This window comes from Phalacrocorax aristotelis, chromosome 1 (genome assembly GCF_949628215.1).
Source record: "Phalacrocorax aristotelis chromosome 1, bGulAri2.1, whole genome shotgun sequence".
NCBI lineage: Eukaryota > Metazoa > Chordata > Aves > Suliformes > Phalacrocoracidae > Phalacrocorax > Phalacrocorax aristotelis.
In genome coordinates this window covers 204102571-204124509 of record NC_134276.1, presented here as the reverse complement: position 1 = coordinate 204124509, position 21939 = coordinate 204102571, and the positions used below count along the sequence as shown (strand labels likewise).

The window sequence follows — 21939 nt, the reverse complement described above, 5'->3', positions numbered from 1 at the left end:
TGATGCACTACGTTACTTACCAGGCTGAAGTGCACTGGTAAAGACCCCTGTACAAACATCTCTTTGGAGTTTACAACTCTACAACTCAGAAATTATATTTATTCCACCTAGTATGCTCCACTTCACAGGTTTCAGTTTTGATACCATGGGACTGATGACCAGGTAAGGCAGATGGGGGAGCTCACAGCAGCCAGATCTAGTGCTTCAGTGCTGGGCAGCATCTGAGAGGTCCTTAATCAAACACAACTCCAATTTTTCTAGGTTTCTAAAAGCTGTTTCCCATAGAAATCATGTTAATTTAAACCACTAGTAATTGCAGTATTTTTGGTCCCGAGGTCATGCATATATGGCTCTACCTCTTTGATTTACAATACAGAATCTGAAACGCATAATACAAAATATTGCAGCCTTAACGTATCATTCCCATCAAAAGCTTGTTTGTAAAACGTATTTTCTACAACATAAATGACCCCACAGAGAAATTAAATGAAATACAAGCAGGTGTTGCTGTTATTCACAAGACATTTTCCGTTCCCTGCTGTTGTATCTATATAATCTACCTAATGTTTGGAAAATACAGTAATTAAATGTGTCGTTACTTCCTCTCATAATTCAACATCAGACCCTATATTTTTAATACCTCCAGGTTTATAATGAATCTCTTTAAGCTTTGGAAAATTTGATTTAATAATCCTATTTTTTAAACTCTCATTCAGTTGAAATATGATTAAAATATCACCATTTTATGTAGCAACTACGATGGATTCATTCAGCCCCAGCTTTTAAATGAGCTTCTGTACAAAATATGCCTGGAAATCAGAGACCTTCCAAAAAATCCCAACCTTAAAGAGGATTAAGCAGTCTTATAATAACCACTAGTCTCATCAGCAGACTGCCATCAAATTAAGGTGGCTTGCTTGCTCTCATTTACACCCCCCCTATAGACCAGGGCAGAGAACTGGACCCTCTAGAAACGAAAGCTGTGTACAGCTGTGACAATGACATTACTCCTGAGTGCAGTTACTTGTGATATGAGCTACAGGCCTTGAATTTACCCCCCTTAATTTTGTAAATGTGGTCCCCATTGTAAATGCTTTGAATAGAAACCAACCAACCAGAGAATAGCGACCGCTGATTTAGAACCCACAGCAACAATTCTTTGCTTCAGTTACAATGGGGGGTACACAAATGAATGAATTTGCTGCTTTTGACAGCGGCAGGAACCGCGTTGGTGCCCCCGTTCCCAGGGCTGTTCTTTCTACTTCTTTGTACCAGGTGCAGAAACAAAAAAAAGGAGAGTTTCTGGCCTATGTTTCTTCAGATAACTGAAAATTCCCAGTGCTGCTATTTGTTCAAATACCAAGACCAATTACGAGAAGTTTATCACCTCCTGTTCAGAGTTGCCTCTAAAGAAAGGTAATGACAATAAAAGTAAGGCTATGCTGCCTCAAAGGCACCAGGCAGTGTCCCATCCCATAGTGAGGAGTATGATAGAGATCCCTAACACCCAGTAGCACAAACAGTGTGACTAACACCGGACAGTCTGGAACACAGCCACATGAATTTATGAATTCCTGTTGTTTTAAGGAGAATATTTACAATTGTGGCTTTCCCTGTGGATGAAAGCCTCCATGCTGTGGTACACAGCAGCACCTCTAGGAGCCCATGACAAGGCCATCAGCACCTGAAGCCTTGCTACCAGCACAAGGGGACACTGACTGAACCGTTCCCCTGGTCACAAGCATCCACTGGAAAGGTAGAAGGACAAAAGCCATCTGAGTTGAGTTTTTTAAAAGTATGAGACACAGTGAAAGGAACCCGAGTCTGAAGGCTTTGTACCCTGATTTCCCACACAGCATAATCCTGCGGAGCAGCAATGACAGCCTGAATTACCAAGGCCAGGGCTGGAATCAGGGAGCAGGTCTGGAAACACTCCTCACCAAGGCTGGCGATGTGATTTAATCTCAATGAAGAACTCGAACTGCAGACTGAGCCTGTCCCCAGTTGTGTACTTTCAACAGAACAGGCTGGACAGGACCATGCAATCATAGAAATACACTATTAATCACCAAGATAACTGTGTGCTTGTAGAAGCATAGAGGTTTTTAGCTTTAAGCAGCTACTTATCCTTGAATGGAATTCATGAAAGCACTGGGCCACTTGAGCAATACTGTACAGTTGATGACAGATACAGCTGTACATTCACTGCAGATTTTTGGCAGCTATAGCCACATCATGGGACTGGGCATTTATTGCTACATACAGACTGAAGAGACACAGAAATGATTATTTTGCCTTAACTTGTAATCAGGTGCATCCTTCAAAAAACACTGACTGCGAAGGGGACTATTGTGCAGGCCCACCCAGGAGCAGACTATCACTGAAACATAGGGATGGCCTAGGTGCTCTCACACCCTCAGGGTCACTAAGAGAAGTTGTCCGTGGCTACGGAACGAGGCTGCAGCACCAGGCTAAAGCACACAGGAGCTCCGCGTGAAAAAGCAAATCTCATCCTGAGGAAATTCTGTTTACTTGAATGCCTTCCCTATAATCCCATTTTATGGGCCACATGTTTTGGTAATGCTGCACAGTCAGGAGACTGGCAGTGACTAAAGGGAGGTGGTTCCTTTCACAGCACTGCAGAAAAGCAGGATACAGCCTCAAATACTCTCATAGCAGCCTTGTGCTTAGCTACATATGTATTATCATAACAAATGTTTTGGCCTTAAATAGGTACTGAATCTAGTAAGAAATGTAAGTTGTTGCTTTTTAAAAGAAAACTATAATACAAGTGTTTTAAAATTCACACTGAAACACTCTTTTCTGGTTTGAAAATGGATATATGAAAAATAGCACCTCAGCTTTTTAAAATATAAGCTCCAAGTGATAATGTAGGTGAAACAAAAAAGGAAGAGCAAGTAAGTTTTACATTTTTGGCTTGATAGCTCCCTTCTTTATGGATAGGTCCATTAACTTGCAAGTGGAATAGCACACAACTCAGCAATAAGCACAGTTAGAGATTTAGAAACACTAACCACCCTACCTCTTTGGTAGGGTATTAGATTCAGATACCCCATTCTGTCTTTTTGCAACAATGACTGAGCAGGGATGAAGCAGTGTCAAGGAAAATTCACCATGCTTGAAGCAAACTGCATACCCTGTAACATTTTTTCCACCCCTAAAGACAATAAATACTGGCATGGCTGCATAGAACCAACTTTCAGGCTTAAAGTACATCAATTATCAATTGATTCACCACATAACTAATAAAACACTCTCAGCTGCTTTTACCAACACAATGCCTTTGTTCTCTAGCCAGGGAGCCTAATGTTTTAATCCCCCACCCCTCCTTTTTAGTAAGAGCGGAGTGCTCAGTACCTGGCAAGACCAAGCACTTGTTAAGCTGCTGTGGTTCCTTTGCATTACTATTTTCCATATAGTTCTTTGAAAAAGAAGGCAGGCAGAAAATACAGTGACTTATAATCCTGAAGAACAATAGGCATTTCTGTGAGCTGGTTTTCTGCACAGGATGTGGCCTTCTTGAGCTTGTGTAATCTGTCTGGAAGTCCAAAAACCACACTCTGAAAACATGCTTTTCCTTTAGCAAATAGTCACACACAGAGTCTAATATTAGTTTACATGGCTGCCGTTCACTATTAAGGAAAATTTTCATTTTAAAAATGCTGGAAAAAATCTTATATCTCAAATAAAGTACACGGACCTTATCTAAGTAAAATATATAGCCCTTTTTATCCCAGCAAGAACTTTATTCAGTGACAGAAGCATGACTTACTTAAAATTGAGGCAGGAGTTGCATCTCTGGTAATGCTTTAGGTGCCAGTTCGTGTCCTAGAATCACTAGAGCCCAGAGATGACAACTCAAAGGCACTGGAAACATTTTCATGGAATGTGCTGGGAAAGACTGACAAAGTGAAACATATTCAGATTATCCTATGAAGTAGGCCTTTCTAGATGTTCTGATTCTACAACACGAGATTTAACAAATTTAGGCAGCCCTTTGAAGTCCCTTATTCCAGAAGATCAGCTCTTCCCCCTTCCCCCAGGCAGCACCAGAAGACAGTCCACCAGAAGAAACTGCTTCCTGTACAAGGACTGGACCCAGAATAGCAGAGATTAAAACATGGGAGAGAAATTACTTCCTGCAGAGCTCTCCTCTGGCACTGCAGGGTAAAAAGACAGCAGATCTGAAGTAGCACATGAAAAAAGTACATACAGGAGTAATGCACTGTTTCACACTATTCCACATTTAGAAAGCTTAAGAAAAGGTTTTGTATTTATTTCAAAAACATTCCCATTTATCTAATACATTGCCTGAAAAAAAAGGAAGAACTTCCACCACAGAAATATTTCCATCTGTAGAGATGGCATAATACAGGCACTAGAGTCTTTAGACTGGGCCTTGAACTTAGGCCTCAGAGGAATATGCTCCCCATTAAACAGCAGGCTAATATTTCTAAGCATTGGAAGGCATGTCACCACATTACCAGAAGTGCAACACTTAATTGGAGTGATCACCAAGAGAAGGAACAAGTACTAGTTATGTTCTTCCTTTTAAACATTTAATTTATTGAAGTTTATCTGCCCAAAAATTTGACTACACCCCCCTTTCCTGTTTGCCTCTTGAAGCTGTAAGGCCTAGTTTATCAAGAACAATTACTGAAGAAGTAGAGTTCATACAAATTCTCTTGAAGTTTGTGTTCATAGTAAAACCACAGATCTTATATTTGACACTAAAATTTAGTACTGTAACAAACTGTTAGGAATACTTCTCTTCTAGGAAGCAAACAGCTGTATGAAGCAGGTATGTATTTCAAAATACTCTGTATCGATTTACTACTGGAACTTCCAGGGTTATGTACTTTTAATTCCTGGTGAAACTAGATAATGATTTGAAGCTTTATCATATTTCCAGTGCTCACAGTTTTGTGAGTTAATCTTTTTGAGGCTACAGCTTTTTCTTCTGCAAGTAGCTTTTCTTTCATTCTGTGGGAAAACAGAAAGAATGGAAGTTAAGACTGAGCAGCTAGGAGGAAAAAAAACCCCAATGCTCCACCATACTGAAATTTTTGCACACTATCAGGTTTCAAATGTCTAGAAAACATCAAATCTTTCCTCCACTTTCGTATGTTAATTGAGATTAGCATACGATATTCATTTAGACAAATTATGAAGGGATAAATCCTCAGCAACATTAAACACAGCAGTTCCAACCACACCCTATGATATTTTGACAATTACCACACAATTTGAGTCAGAAACTATTACATTCTGCACAGAACTGTTTGGCTTCTGTTTTCATCTCCAGCAAGTTCCTGCCTGAGCACACGCACTACGCAAAACCAGCTCCCACAGCTACGAGGGGAGAGCTGCAAGGAAATCCCAAACCCCAGCAAGAAGCAATATTTGTGTGATTCAACACATTTTTTTTCCTCTGAGATGGCACCAACCAGTGTAAAAAGCACAGCATTAACTGCATGAAAATGTCCTTATCCTTTCTGTATTACAGATCCTAGAACCACTTCAGTTTTGGGTGACTGAGCCTGTCTCCCTCAAATTCCACCAAGTATTCCTTTAGCGTACTTCCAGCTAGGGTAGTTTAAGGGAGAAAGGAGAAAGACTTGTTAAACGTTGCAAAACAACTGCATTTCACCTCCACCACCTGTGGAGGAAGAGCAGATGAAAAAAAACTTTTCTGGCTGGGTTTACTAGTTTTTCATCATTTTACTTGAAAAAAATTATCAATGTAATATGCTTATACCATGGTCTGTCACTGTAGTGGAAGTAAAGCAATGTATCTCAGTGAAGGCTTACAGCAGTTATCCCAGCACGCTGGAAGAAGACAGCGCATTACAATGACTGGACAGGAGGAAGGTACAAGCCATTTTCTAGGCAAAGTAACAATGAAAATACCCAAAGAGTTTTGCTAACATCACAAGCCACAAAACAGAATTAAATTCTATTCTGCTCCCTGCAGTTCCCATCTGTTTTTAATTTGCTAGAGAAGACTGAAGCCTGTATTCAAAAAACAGACTGAGTTGTAAACATTAGTCTCTGCCAGCATTACTAGTAACTCGTGAGGTACTGGAGTTACCTTGGAAAGGCAAGGGGGAGGGTGGGAGAAGATCTATCAAAGTAAGACTTGCTCTGTCATTAAGCTCGTTCTTCTAATTGCATTCTTTTAATCCATGAAATGAAAGTGAAATATGTTTGATGCTCAGAAGAAACATACTTGCAGAAAATCCAGTTCTATTCATTTCCATTATGTTTTGTAACATTAGGAAATCTAACGGGAAAGTTGAGAAACGTCAGAACGGACTGCCTGGGCCACTGGACCCTTGTTTTATAAAGCTTGCAATTACAGGCCACACGCTGCTGCCTAACTTATTTCTTTTCATGTTATCAGTAAAAGATCCCTGCTTCATTTCCTGCAGAAATAGTTTTGTTAAATTGTGACAAACTAATGCGACTACAGCTAACAGTGTCTCATGGTAATATTTAACAATATGCCTTTGATGAGACTTTGCCCCCATCGCTGCCTTAGACTTCCTATGTAACAAAATTCCTCAAGCCAAATTTTCCATTGATCACCAGTTATTAGCCTCTGGTTACCTATGCCCTGACATGAGGCAGTGATGTGCTTTGAAAATTCACTTACACAGTTTATATAGAAGTGAAAAAAGGAAGAATAGATGTTTCTGCAGCAATATGGGCCTGGAGGGATTCTGTTTCACATCATACAATAGCTCCCCCCTTCATTTCGATGAATCTTAGATCCACAAAAAGTCCCAGCTCAAAAATGAAATTCAGGGGTGGGAGAAAATGATCTCCTCATTAAACAGGCCAACCTCTTGTTCACCGCATACTCTCAACAAGTAAGCAACGCAACTGGGGCAATGAAACACTATGCTCTGGTGTCAGAGCAATAACCCAGAGCAACAAGAGATAATGCCTTCAGCCGCTGTTGCCTCTTGTACCCACAACAGGCTCCAATGTACTGCTTCCTAGTTAGGGCTCATTAAGAAGCTGGCAGTGTTCCAACATTAAGATGAACTTGTTCAGTCACCATCAACATGGTCCTACTGCTATCACTTTTTACTTTTTTGGGTTACTCCCCAACTAGTTGTTCTTTCTTTCCAGCTAGCTGCAAAACCTCCATGACTCCTCCAGCCCCTAAGCCAAGATAGCCCCACCAGCTACCTCAGAGCTGTTTTTATCAGTCCCATGCTTCCAGAACCAGCAGACTTCTGCATTGACTTCTTGATGGCAGGTGTCATTAGATGACAGCCATTAAGTTTCAGCAGGCCCTCATGTAAGGCTTCCTGTTCTGTCACTGTTGCTAAAGGTGGTTCTCTTCATTATAGGACCTTCCCTTACTCTCAGATTTGCTCACCACACTTTTCTGCTTGACATCTTCTAATCTCATCGATTCCTTCCCCCCCTCCCTTTTCTCTAGCTCTCAGTGCTGCCTCCATTCCTGGAAGGCCTTAACGCCATCTTAACAAGGATAAAGGGAATGCATTATGTACATATGTCAATCTACCACTTGCTTCCTGTTGTTATTGATCTTTCAACAACAACAAAAAACATTAACCAAGTGGTTTCTTCTCTTCTGCTCAGATGTTAGTGTAATTAGAAGCAATTAATAGTAATACATGCTCATATACCCAGCCCAGAGAAGTCCACAGAGACCATTACATGAAGAATCTACCCAAGTCTTCTAGATCTAGTTAATGTTATGCTCAGCCTCTAAGAGAAGCATGTGAACAGGCTACATTATGCATGGCTAAGTCACATCTGTTTCACACGTCTAAGGTATTTATAATCTGACCAGCATCAGCAATTGTGAAAGGCTCATTTTAAAACATAAGCTTCTTAAACCCCACCCACTACTTAAATACACTATTTTCCCATGAAAGGATCACAGCTAGGACAAGATTTTGGTGAGTTCTCAAATGAACACCAAAAGGTTTTATTCTAAAGCATAAAACCAAGAACCAGAGTATGATTCCCCCCACACCCCAAGTTCTACTACCAAATTCAGCAATGGAACTTACAGAAACTAAAAGCACACCAAGAACAACAGGTGGTGCTACTAGCCTTGCTTACATACAGACCCGGGGACACGACTGTCGAAGGGGACACGACTGTCGAAGGGGACACGACTGTCGAAGGGGACACGACTGTCGAAGGGGACACGACTGTCGAAGGGGACACGACTGTCGAAGGGGACACGACTGTCGAAGGGGACACGACTGTCGAAGGGGACACGACTGTCGAAGGGGACACGACTGTCGAAGGGGACACGACTGTCGAAGGGGACACGACTGTCGAAGGGGACACGACTGTCGAAGGGGACACGACTGTCGAAGGGGACACGACTGTCGAAGGGGACACGACTGCTTAAGCCCCTGTCCTTCATGTGATTCACTGCCTTAGCTTATATTTATGTACTGTTTAATAACAAATGGTCCCTTTTATCTTTTGATAGTAGTTCTACCACTATCTAAATGTTCGCACAGTTGTTCGCTTATTACTGAATTTATATATTATTCTCTTAAAATGAGATCGCCTTGGATGGAGCTGAAAAGCAAGCTGCACAAGCAGCCTGCAGAACTGCTGACTAAAAAGTTTAACTAGCAGCAAAATTATTGATTTTCATCTGCAAATTAAAAATGTATTTGAGGACAAATGAAATTGCTCAACTTTCTCACCAGTCAAGTGACCATACTGCACGTCTTTTTAACTGAATGAGCATGAATCAGACATGAGGAGATTAAGGTTTTACTGTCTGCATCTAAGTAGTGATGCAAGAGGTTGCAAGTCTTTCTGTAAGCAGACACTCCGTTTTTCCCCCCCCCCACAGTTCAAGATTTTGAAAGTTGTATTCTGAATCAGTATCCTTTCATACGTAGCTAGTTTTCCAAGGCAGGTAATACCAGCATGAAATTTTTGCTTCAGCAGAGAATCACAGTAAGCAGTTAAGATCTGTTCACTTTTCCAAAATCCTAACTTTAAATGAAACAAAACCCCAGACAAAACTGCAAACCAACATCCCCAAACAGATTATGACCATTGCTGCTAAGTGGAAGCTACACAGAAGACTGTAGGGAAAGCACAGGTCTTTACAAAAGCGACATTTCTGTGTAGCTGTTGGAGGAGCATGCTAGGGCAAGCCTGCTGTTTCCATCTTTGCTCCACACATGGGGACACTTCAGCATGCCACAGCTCGTATTTATCTGCTTCTTGCCAGAGTGGTTCCAGGCCTGTTCTCCACATGCTTTGCTCCATTACTTTTAGGTGGATTTGTTGCAGCCTGGTTTGTCAGGAAGAGAGATTATTTATACTAGGGGTATGTGCACTTCGATTGCAAATGTAATGAGATGCACACAATAGCCCCAGATGTTTTTCCTCACAAATTTAACACCTGTATACCGCTAGCCAATAAACTCATGCAACACAAAAACCTGTGGCCTTAATACAGTTTTGACAGCACAGTAACCAGGACCACACGCATTTTTTGTGTTTCTCCCTTAGGAGAAAATCCAAGGGACTGCTATGGATTTCTTTATGCCTCTATGTATCAAGGTAGCAATTTCAGGGTGTTTTTTAGTTTTATTTTTGTTAAATGAAAGCAGTTTCACATAGCTCAAACTAGACAGGTACTGTTAACAAGTTATCACACTCCTTTGCTTTACAGTGTGAATATGCAACCAAAACCTACAAGTAGGAGCAATTTGTAGCTATGGATAAGAAGAGAAGTAGCAGCTGATGTGAAGACATTAATGGTTATTACCTAAATATATTCATGCTATAATGACTAAGAGGCACTAGAGTATTCAGTTTCACTGATTTCTCATGTTAGTCATGCTTGTGCATAGCATCAAAGTTCCCATGACAGCAACTCGAGAAGGAGTAATTCTAGTTATGAGCTTTAATAGCCATGTTTTGGGGACTATGCACATAAAAGTAACAAGCTGCATTCTTGATTCAGTTGAGAGGCTTGATGCCCTTGCGCATTTGAAAAGAAATAATAGCATTGAAGTGCTGCAATGTAACTGCAGAGACTGCACTCCTAGGAAGACAGTCAGGAAATGTACTCACACAGTTCAATTGGAACTGATAAACTGGCTCAGGGTTGCTACTTTTCTTCCCCTTGTCTAAGGAACCCAAGGTTTTGGGGGGAGGGGAAGACAGGAAGCAAGCACTCTTCCTGCTCCCCAAACCTAAAAATAACTGAGACAGTACTGCTGCAACATTTAAGCCACACAAGCACTCAATAATGCCTGAAATATTTATACTCTGGGCAAACAGTCACAGAACTCTCGGGTTTTGCCCAGTGTCTCTTTAATACTATCCAAACAGATCAGGAGATTGTGGCAGGAAAAGTTTACTTTTCTGAGGGTAGAAATAAGACTGTTGCCAGCTGTGTTTTTAAACTATAGCTCTTTTTCTGCCAGTATCTTAGAAGTCAGTTGAGCAGCAACTACAAGCTACAAGACTATTCTAACTTGTGAACTCAAGCATTAGCTTAACCCCTTCTGAGCACCTCTTTGTCATGAAATATCAGCACATTTAACAGTTTCTTTCATATTTGAAAACAAAGGAAACAAACACCTTTGTATTTAAGTTGGGTAGAGTCTTCTGGAGAACACGCAAAGCTAACACAGCATGAATAGAAAGAAATCACTAACAAACACAAAAGTTAGAAAAAATTAGATACAGCCAGCTGCCACTAGACAGATTTTTCCATGACAGTATAAAAATCAGACTTCACTAAATCATGTGGTTTTTCTACTTCCATCTACAAACATGGAAGTTAAATTCCTATAAACAGAGTTATAGGAATTTGTAGTAGTTAAATTCCTACAAGCAAGAGCTTGATTATGCCAAGCAGACAAATTTAAGTCATGCATAGCATTTGCAGGTCTTTGGAGTCATGCTTACAGACTTCATCATTCCACCTCCTGCATTTAACAAGGCTACTGATTTGGTGGTTGGAGCTTCTTCTCTTTCAGAAAGCTACCAAAGGAGACTGGGCATCAACACTTAGCTCCAAAACAGGAAAAAAGTAAAAAGCAGACCTAATTAAAGAAAAGCAGCTTCCTTTCTGTGCTGCTTGTTTTTGAGCCATCTTCCTCATTCTTCAGCTGGTGGCTTCTTTCTGTACTTCAGAAGAAGTACAGTACTTTCCTATGCATTTGTTGCATAGGAAACCTACAAACTGATTTTGGAGAAGCCTGGTAAGCAGGTGGAAATTTAGGCATAAAATTGCCATTCTTTGATCTAGTTTCCAGCTCAGTCACTTTCTTTTTGCATTCAGAAATAACACAGGTTGTTATTCAGACAGCAAAACTATCTTAAGTTTTGAAAATGAGAGTCCTTAAGTTTAGGAATTAAAAAAAAGCAATAATAAATAGGTCTATGTGCTATATTGTTAGCTTACACATACTACCAGTTGACCATGACATACCATAGTACACCTGGTTATACCCATCCAGAAAGCTGGGGAAGGAGACAATCATGGAATGACTTTACTATCCCACAGAAAGATGGCTCCCAGTCACCCCCTCCATCCTGAGACTCCAAAGCTTACTCAGATTTCACATATGGGCAGGAAACCAAAGCATTCCACATGGCAGATTAAGTGCCAGAAATCCGTAATAGTTCAGACATGAGCTCCCAACAGGAAGGAAGTTATAGTTAAATACAATCCAATCTGTGCTTCCCTCCACGAGCTCCATAAGATGAATGGAAAAAAAGCCAGGCTTTCCCATTACACAACAGCTAGCAATCATGTGATGTAGGACACAGCACAACTGCTTGAAATAGGGATGTTACTCCTATGCAGAAGATCCCCCTCTAAACTGGTCTTTCAGAACTCTGCAGTTGCATACAATGCCTCTGTTTTCATCATTTCTATAATCTACTCTAGACATAGCCTTAAGCTACTCAGAAGTTCTATGCTGTTCATTTACTACAGGTTAGGCCTGCTTATTTTCCAGCCAAGACAGCTGGATTTCAGTCAGGTTTCCTTCTTACAGTCCACCCTTTTGCTGCAGTTAGGGGCAAGACCTCTTAATGTATACAATTCAGGCTGGTGTTAGTGGTTTTTTGTGTGTGTTTAAGTGAAAAACAGCTTTGAAAACCTACAAATGCTGATGAAAATACTTTTCTAGTAACTATTCTCTGGTTAACATCAGTAATACAGCCTTTGCTTCAACCCATCTAGTCTTCCATCCCTCCCTCTAAAGAGCTGCAGTTACCTCTAGGGACCTCCATCATCCTCCCTTTGGTCATCTGTAATTGCTAGCATGGTCATTCACATATACTGATATTTTGTAGGCTTTTGACTGTTTTATCTTACACATACTGAAGAACAGTTACTTTAAACACGCTAAATGGGTCTTGGGTATATGTTGTGAAGCTTGTTTACAGAATAATGTATTTAATTCTTATTTTTTCCTGCAACAATCAAAAACGCGAGGAGTCCCCTCCAAGCATTTCCAGTTGAGCACAAAGTATTTGATAGTAAGGGAGTTTCAAAGTGGCATCACAAGTCAGACATGATCCTACTTAATGGGGTTAAAATATATATATATTTAAAAAAAAAAATGCTTACATTAAACTTGTGTAAGGGAAAAGCAAATGAGTTTAACAAAGCATCTCATATTTATCATATGACAAGTAGAACAAGATTTCAGCTTATGAACTACAGTAGAAGTATTCCTAAGCAGTAAAGAAACCTCTCCTCCACTCCAGTACCAACTACACATATCCAAAATTCAGATTCAACCGAGAATCTCAGAAAGGCACATAAAGAAAAACAAGGTCTACTGGACTTACGTTTTTGGACACCCAGTTCAGTTTTTTTGCTCTTTGATGGCCTATTACTATAGTGGGGACTGATGACGCAGAAGGGTGGAGTACCAACTCCAAACCGGTACTTTTTCTTGCACCACGTAAGAAAAAACTACTACCTACTTTAAACTTATTTCAGACATCCCTTAAAGACTTTGGATTTTAAATATGGAATGGCTTCTGAACAGCTGTGAAGCTGAAACAGCCAAGACTGCAACATGCTATTTCTAGGAAGATGCAACAGATGTTTTACACTTGTTAGTATGTACATCCTATTCTAAACAGGATGTGGAGTTTGTTTGTAATGAGTGCAATCAGTACATAATTGTTGCTCAACACTATTCAAGCAAAAAGAGGCACCCAGAGCAAGGAGTTTCCTGTTAAATACATAGGCTGTTCACAGGAAAAAATCCAAGCTTTATGAAGCATCTACAGACATGCACAAGTACCTTCCAGCAAGTTACTTCTAGACAGAAGGAGCATTTGCAGACAGCTCAACTCCTGCTTACTTGTGATATGCTATCTACAAAATACATTGACAAGATATGAGGATTAGTCATGAGACAATTGAGAAATAAGGCTATAGTTCTGAGCAGACTAGGTAAGGCAGAGCCAGTAACTGCAGAGGGCTCAAGTATATGAAAATTCTTGCTAGGTTACAGAAGTGTGGGGAGTTCAGGGTGGGTTTTAAATGAGGAAACAATTCTAGAACACACACAGCAGTATCATTGCATTATTGAAATTAAAGGGCATGTCTCAGCAGACAGACTTAAACAGGAGATGAAGTGCAGAAGGAGGTATCATACCCCTCAAACAGACTACCTTGCTTTGCTAACTGCAGGATGAGGTTACAACAGGTCCAATTATAAATCTTCCTCCTTCATACAAGCACTAACACTTGGCATACAAGGCAGAATTTAGATAACAAATACCAAGGAGAAGAGTAGCTAACTACTCCCATTTACTTAAATGGAATCAGGACTAGTCATGCCACTAAAACAGAAGACAAGACAAACCAATTTAGCTAACAGCTGCACTTCCAAGGCCAATATTTGTAGTGCACAATCTCCAGGAAAGTGTGGAGCAGCAGCTTACCTAGAAAAAAAAAACACCCATAAGACCCTACACTGCCAGCTCTTAGAAGTAGTGCAGGCTTAGCTACAGCCTTCAGGGTACAGCCCTAATAATGCTTTGAAACAATTATTTCCTCCCATCAATTAGGTGTATACCAGCAACTGCAGTGTTTGACAAGTCTCTTGAAAGAGCTCCAAGACATGCAGAACTCAGTATGTTGATTTGGCACTGTATAATTCATCTCACAGCAGCATGATTTTTCTCTTCATGCTCTTAGTACTTAGACCAGTTCAAAAAATCCCTGCCAGTTTTAAGACAGGACCAAGTCTAAATGCTTCATCAGTATTCCTTATTTTTGCCAAAAGCTATATTATATATATTCTCCGAAGTGGTCCTTCAATTTTGGAATTCCCTCCCCAGTATAGCAAGAGGATGTTAACACCCACATCCAGTGCTTGTGTTTCAGGCCTAGTCTGAAGTAGATGATCTTGGACACAGGGAGGAAAAGCCTTAAAACACAAACCCTACTTGCATACAGAATGCAGTTGCATTTTTATGTAACTTTCCAACATTAGTGGAAATTTAAAGATGGTATCACACAATTGTAGTAAATGGGTTACTGCAAATAAGTAGCAGATTATCAAGCAAAACTGCTGTTTAATCTTCACCAGGAGAAATACCATTTGAAGTGTTCTAGCTTGCAACTCTTCTTGTACTCCATTAAGTATAGCAAAGCAGGTGCTTTGACACTAGCCATCAGGATTCCTCTTAAAGTTTGGCTAGTCTGTCAAGCACCATAGACTTGTATCTTTTATTATAGGTAGTTATAGCCAAGGACTCAATCGCCCACTGCCACTATTTCCTAGTAATCATCGTTTTCCCTCACCAACAGAAGTTACTGCAGATTCAGCTTTACTATCTCTGAAGGAGACACTCAAGTTCAAAAATTGCTGTTAGATGAGCGCAGACACCGTGGCTCCTACATGAAGTATAGCCTTTCCTATGCTTGTGCAGAGATAGGAGACAGAAGTGTTTCTCAGAAACAGTTTAAAAATAGGATCTGACAACTGCCCAGCATGCCTTTATAAGCTTATGAGCTTGGTCCAGCATATGAATGCTGGGGTAATGGAGCACAGCTCTGGAGATTAATTCAAAGTGTAGCACCACCCTGATAAATTGTTTCACTTTGTGAAGAGTAGTCTTCTAAATCAGGAGAGTCGTGACTGACATTTTAAGTAACACGCTCCTATAAAGTTTTCTAATTAGAAGGTCTATAGTTCTTCTGGATCCAATTTGAGACAGTTTACCCTGTCTCAGCAGGTATGACTACATCAAGCAATCATCAGCCTGACAACATTGGGCCATGGTGTTTGCAGCCCAAACAGAAGCAGCAGAACCATTGCAAAGTTTACCAGATTTATTCCTCTTCAAGGGATTGCTTTGCCTACACTAATAAAGCAGCACAGCTCTGCAACTCCAGGTTTCTGTGGTTTTGGGTTGTTTGTTGTTGTTCGGGGTGTGTGTGTGTGTTATATCCTTACACTACACTTGAATTTGGAGAAAAAAAAAAATAAATCACACAACAGTCATCTAACCTGATAAGGAAAGGCAGAAACACAGGAGGCAAGGAAAATGGAGTTTTCCAGAAATTTCCAGAAATTAGACAATAACGCTTATTTTTCAGCTAGTTCTTCAGCTGGAGTTGTTCTTGTGCCCTCCCTGCTAGTTTTGACACACCCCAGATCTGCCACACAGGGCAGTTTTGGACTTGTATTTGGTTGGTCTATAGCAGCTGTACTAACACTGGATCAAGCAGGTATCAAAAAGCTGTCACATGACAACAAACTGGACAGGAAGACACATACTAATTCCCATAGATGAAGATACTCAGAATTGAATTCTACCAATGCAAAGTTTCATTAGTTGTTACCTACTGAAGTCTGCAGGAAACAAATACATTGCTATAGCCAGTGGTATCCTAAGTCAGAAAGCTACTCATTCCAAGCATACCATTCTGCTGTGGGACTTCTGTACTTCTGAAACCGTTTGAGTCCTAATAGGCCGCATTTAGCAGGACTACGGCAGTCTTCAGAAGCTAAACCTTTGAAGAGACATGACATACAGCTGCATTTCTACTTTTGAACAAGAACGACTGCATGACTGTGCATTGTTAACATGCTAGCAGACAGTGCTTCAACCACAGGAGTGCAGGAAATTCATTTGTTGAACCTGTGGTTGTTCCCTACCTCTCTATTAACAAGCTCCCTCCAGACAAGTCACAGTAAGAAGTTTCAGCAGAAATGAAGAACCTCTTTTGTCCAACACTTAATACCCACACAAACACAGCAGCTAAGTTTTGTTCGGTTTCCAAGCTTACAAGCAACACAAACACTTGCTTTCTCTGTGACAGGACCACACACCTTCAGCTGCCGTTCTGGGATGCTGGAGCCCAGAGTTCAGTAGCTTCCTGACTCTAGCACAGCCCAGCTCTTAGGAAGTGGCAGTATTTTGCCCCATTTTCTTCCTAGAAATCCTCAAGAACCACCATTGTGCTTACAGTGCCTACATCTTAACACTGTCTAGGACCAGAGCTTGATACTGCTCTCAAAAGGAACTACAAGTTCATCACAGTATTTCAAATAACAAGGTCACACTAGGAGAAAACAAACCACTGCCCCACTTCACCACCTAAACGTCATACTAGTGAGCTGGACTTGGTGCAAATTCCCACTAATCCTGGGATTAACAGGACACACAACTACTTTAAAACTTGCTTCTTTATGTGAGGAGCTCAATTGTTAAGAATTGTAGAACGAGCCAATAACTTGTTTTTCCTTTTAGAGGAAAACCTTACTAGTGCCAACCTTTTCAGAAAAGCTCATCATAACCCAAAGCCTGAAGTGGCATGCAAAACAAGTTCCTGCCCTGTCCTGAACAGTCTTTCCACATCCAGGTGGATAAACTGATCGGTTGGCAGTCAGTGGACCTGCTCTTCTACATGCAAATAATGCATATTCATTTGACTAGTGACCTCTGTGACACACACGTATTTTTTTTTTTTTTAATATTAGCTCAGCACTCATCCAGTAAGAGTTATTCTTTACTGAATACCCCAGCTATTATACTATCAGTCACTTCTGGAAAAAACCAAACCTATTTCAAGTTTTACCCTGTTCCAACAAAATAAGCTCCTAAGTCCAAAATCCTGTGAATGCTTAACTAGGCTACAGTTGAGAAGAAATAGCATTTCACTTATTTTTGCAGACTATCATTTCAGTGAATCTGAAATGATCTTGCCACTTACAACTGCAAGTCAATCTAGCACTACCTCACATACTCTTAAAAAGTTTTGATTTTTTTTTGAGTATGCTTGACTCCTTAAGCAGTGATCCTGGATGCACTAGCCAAGTGGCTTTAAGAGTTGTCTCTCAAAATTCCCTAAGAACTCTATCTTTGCTAAGAAAAAACACACCTAATTTCACTAACAGTTAAAACTTGCACATCTCCATTCTCCCTGCAGCTGCTTCTCCCTACTCCTGTTCAAGCTGGAATGCCTGTGAAGCCACACAATGAACATTCACATTAGAAAACTATCCATTACAATTAGGCTTATGCTAGATGCATTCTTCCCGTCTCCATCCCACATGATCACTTGCACCATCAAAAAAGGGGTGGTGCAGAAGAAAGAATGAACAGCTGGGAAGAGGTGCAGGATCATCTTTCAGCATGAGCACCACTTCAACTGTTTCAACTATGGCATTAATGCATACTCAGATCTATTACACTGTTAATATCTCTCTCCCTTCTCCCCTAAATACCCTTGAACTCCTGTCATTCCCTTTGTAAGGCTAAGGTAAACAACACTGTTTAAATAACAGGTCTTAGCAAAAGCACAGACCACACGTACATGTATAGACAGGCTGTCACGGCAAGTTAGAACCAGAAGTCTGAACTGCTGGAGAACATCCAACCAATTGAAATATCCTTATTAAAAAGCAAAGGATTCTAGAGGTCAGAAGAAACTGTTTCTCTCCCTGGTAGGCTACCATAAATTCAAGCTACATACCTGTTTTTACTCAGTCTCCCTCTCCTACAGCTCTTTTCCTTCCCCTAACCTTCCAGATTAAGACACTGCTTGCATCAGAGCGGCCTTTGGGCAAATCCCCTCCCCTGAGGTTTCCGTCTCAAAGCAGTATGCACATTTGTTTTTTACTCATCTCCTGCAGCAGAAGTAATTCAAAATGCATCAGACATTGTTCTGAGACAGCACTGCAACACTTCTAGAGTCACTGCTTCTTTGAAGATAACTAATACCGCTTCCCTGAAAACAGCTAGAATAAACTTGAAACAAGCAAACAAAAAAAAATATTATGAGCTCATTAAAACTTGCCTTCATTTCTATAGCTTCATAAAAGCATATTTAGAGACACCTCAATTCAAGTACTGCTGCAATAAGCTACCAGTTGCACATAGAACTTTTGAAGTAGTGCACTTCTTGGTTTTCAAAGCAAAATCCGGTATTAATTTGAGCTACCTAGAAGAGTGCTTTAAGAATGAAAGCTCTAGCTGCCATAGTTACACTTTTTAAGCTTTTCATTTCCAGGTATTCTATATAAACTACTCTAACATAAGCAAACTGCTCCCTTACAGTGGGGTAGGCAACTAGTCCCCATTTCATAATTATGGAATACATGCCTAAATGCAGGTACTAATAAAATAAAAATGTGTTTTTTCCTCATCTTCAGTTCAAATTAATGTTCTTCATTTAACACATCTGCAAGGAAATATCCACAGTGTCAGGTCCCAAATAAATCTGCTCTGTATCAAAAGAATCATTGTACGCTAAAAGCCTCTCTGGAAGCTTCCATTACAAAGGGAGTATTTACCTTGTGTCATACTATGCCTACACAAGAAAAATCAGCAATCCAGTCACTTAAATGTTTGGTCAACAAACCAACTGCTTCCTCATAACACCATTTCCAGTATGGTTATTTCTAGTACAGGTTGTTTGTTGTTTTTTTTTTTTTTTTTTAAAAAAGTGCCTCACAACCTCTACAACTCAGGAACCCTACTCTTTGTAGTAGTCTGCACAGAACAAAATTGGTTGGTGCAATGCTTAGTTAACAGCCAGTACCTGACACTCAAAAAGGGGGGGTGGGGGTGAGGAGGGGGGCTATTCTTTTAGGAAGCAGAGCTTATACCCTAAAAGCTAGGCTCAAATGAGATTCTAAACTTTCAAGACCTTTCACACTGTGTCATCCTTAATTACTGTCTCCTCCATTTCTTTCCTGGTATCCTTTATATAACCTACAAAGGAGAAATGTAGCACTATTAGATGCTTCCAATCCTGTTCTACCCCTCCCCCAACAACACACAGAGACCCTGCAGGCTATATCTGCAACTAATAAGGACTACTTACAGAAGCTCCCAAGTCCCCCGTGAGTTCTTATGTAACTAGACTCCACCTCACCATATTACTTATGTAACACATATTAAGTAGCATCTATTATACAGGAGTCCTATATTAGTCATATACTCAGTTACTTTCCTTCCAGTAGTTCTCACACAACACATTCACCAAATAGTAAAGCTTTATCCCCCACCAGGTTACTACTGTGGAGGAAAAAATAAAAAAGAAATTCCTATCTGGGAACAGACTGAGAACAGCAGAAGCGCTATGAAACATTTCTAAATGGAACAAAACACCACCCTTAAAGTATCAGCAATTTTAACTGTTAATTTGACCGTTGGGGCTAAATTTACACTCTGCTCATACAAGAACAAAACATGGGAACTAGCATCGAGTTGCTCTGAAAACATGAGAACCCCACCCAAACAGTAGCAAGATCTGCGTTCCTTAAAGAAAAAAAAAAAACTGTTAGGATTGGAAAACATACATTTTTCACTTCCCCCATCAGAATATTGAAATAAAGAGACCCAGAAAATGTATTTGCCAAGCTTCCAAGCCTACGCAGACTTGTTTGACAAGTTCATTTTCCTATGAACTTCAGAAAGTAAGACATGGGGCATCTTCACAATATTTGCATACCATAGTTTTGATTTGCACTAAGTATATACTTAAATCCCCGAGTTAAAGACGCAGGCCATCCGCGGCCTAACTGTAACACACGCTGCACTGCCCCACAGAAAAGCGGCTCAACTCCTAGAACAGGATCCAACAACATACAAATAAAAGAATATCGATCCGTTTTTCCATAACGAAGTTCTGTTCAAACAGAATAAAGCCATTAATAGCTTGCAGATTCTCCCCTAGGCCCCCCCCACCCCCAGCAAAGCAACACTGGCGACCTCCCCGTCAGAAGAGGAACTCCGCATAGCCTGTACATTTTCCTCAGCTGTTTTAATGAGGTCATTTAAACATCGCTTAAAACGACTCTTTCATTAAGTTACTCAGTAAGAACTATTCCGTGATGCCGGGGAACCTAACTTACAGATACAAGTGCTCTCGCACTCGAGCGGGGCAGCCGAGCGGGAGCGGGTGCCACCGAGCCTGTAACACCCGAGGGCCCCGGGCAGGAGCCGCGTACCGCCGGCTCCCACGCTCGGGCGGAGCGAGTGGGCGCCGAGGGGTAACTTTCCCTTGCGGTGGGCAAAGCTTTACGCAGAGAGGGGGCGGGATGGAAAGCTTCCCCCGAGAGCAGCTACACCCTGGAGAGGGGTGGGGAATACGGAGAGAAGCGAGAACCTTCCTCAGCGGCAGCTACACCCTCATGCGTGAGGGTGATGGGGGAAGGGAAATGGGAACCAACGCGGCACCGACGGTACTGTGCGGGGAGGGGGAGGGAAGCGCGGACTCTCCCGGGCAGCCTCCGCCGCCGCCTCAGCCAGCTTGGTCTGCAGCCAAACCCCACAAGAATGCAACGCGGTCACATGACCTCCGGCGGACGTGCAACTCCCTTCCCTCTCCAGGGAGACCCTGCGCCATCTTGTACTGACGCAGTTATAAAAGCAGGCACAAGTTGCTCCTCTCTCGCTCATCCCCCGCTCCTCTCCTCACAGCCCCGGCACTGTTTCGGAAAGAAAAGCCAAGGCCCGTTCCTGCTTTCCTTTTCACCAGCTCTTCGGGGATCCCCCGCCCGCGAAGTCCTCCCTCGCGCTGGGATCATGGCGCCCGTTTTCCCCCTTTGCACCAGCCTCCCCCGGCAGCTCCCCAACCCTGCCCAGCTGCGGCTGCCCCTGCTGCAGGATGATGTCAGCGCCAGCCAATCAGGGCGCGCCGGGCTAGCCCGGCCAGCCTGGCGATTGGCTCCCGCGCATCCCCCTCCCCCCTTCTGACTCAATCTCCGCCGCGGTTCGCTGCGGAGCAGCAGCCAAGGCACAAGTGGGGGGAGGGGAATAGGAGGGGAAGGAAAAAAAAGCCTACACAAAAAAACCGACAACCAAACCCACCAAGACGCCAGCCGCCATTTCGCGCAACAACAGGCAGAACCCGAGCGAGCAGCCCCAGCCAAGCGCCCTAAGGAGAGAGAGAGAAAGACAGAAACAGAGACACACGCACAGGAGAGTTAGACAGGAAAAAATACCCATAGACTCCGCCATGATCACAAGACGTTTAATCGCCCCCCTCCTCCCTCAGACTCAATGCCCCATTACAGCCGCCTCCTCTGCGTCCGACCAGCTAGCAGATCCCTTCACCTCGGCTCCCTCCTGCCGCAGCAGCAGCTGTTTAGAGCCCCAAACTCTCTCTGCCCAAGGTGTGGGGGGACGCTAGTCTATGGCGCTCTGCTGCTAACTGCTTCTCCAGTCACCCGATTGTGGCGGCTCCATCGAGGCAGGGTAACAGCTGCCAGCCCAGCTTTTATCTGGTGCCCCGAGTTTGCGCACTGAAGGAGGCTCGCTCAGCCCCTGGTGGGCGTCGAATGAAACCCCAGCCGCCGCCTCCCCTCCCTCAATCAGCCATATGGCTAGAGGGGCTGAAGCCGGGCTGGGCAGGCAGGGCGGTGCGCGGGCAGAAGAGGAGCTGGG

General features: G+C 42.0%; 1 long non-coding RNA gene across 1 annotated transcript; it reads right to left on the bottom strand.

The window, feature by feature from the left end:
• Positions 1-3751: 3751 nt before the first annotated feature.
• On the bottom strand, positions 3752-21747 carry LOC142051827 (uncharacterized). The gene is made up of 3 exons (XR_012658649.1): positions 21610-21747; positions 21364-21430; positions 3752-5004 (listed from the first exon to the last, which is right to left on the bottom strand). It is a non-coding gene; the product is annotated as an uncharacterized LOC142051827 (long non-coding RNA).
• Between the last annotated feature and the right edge of the window lie 192 nt (positions 21748-21939).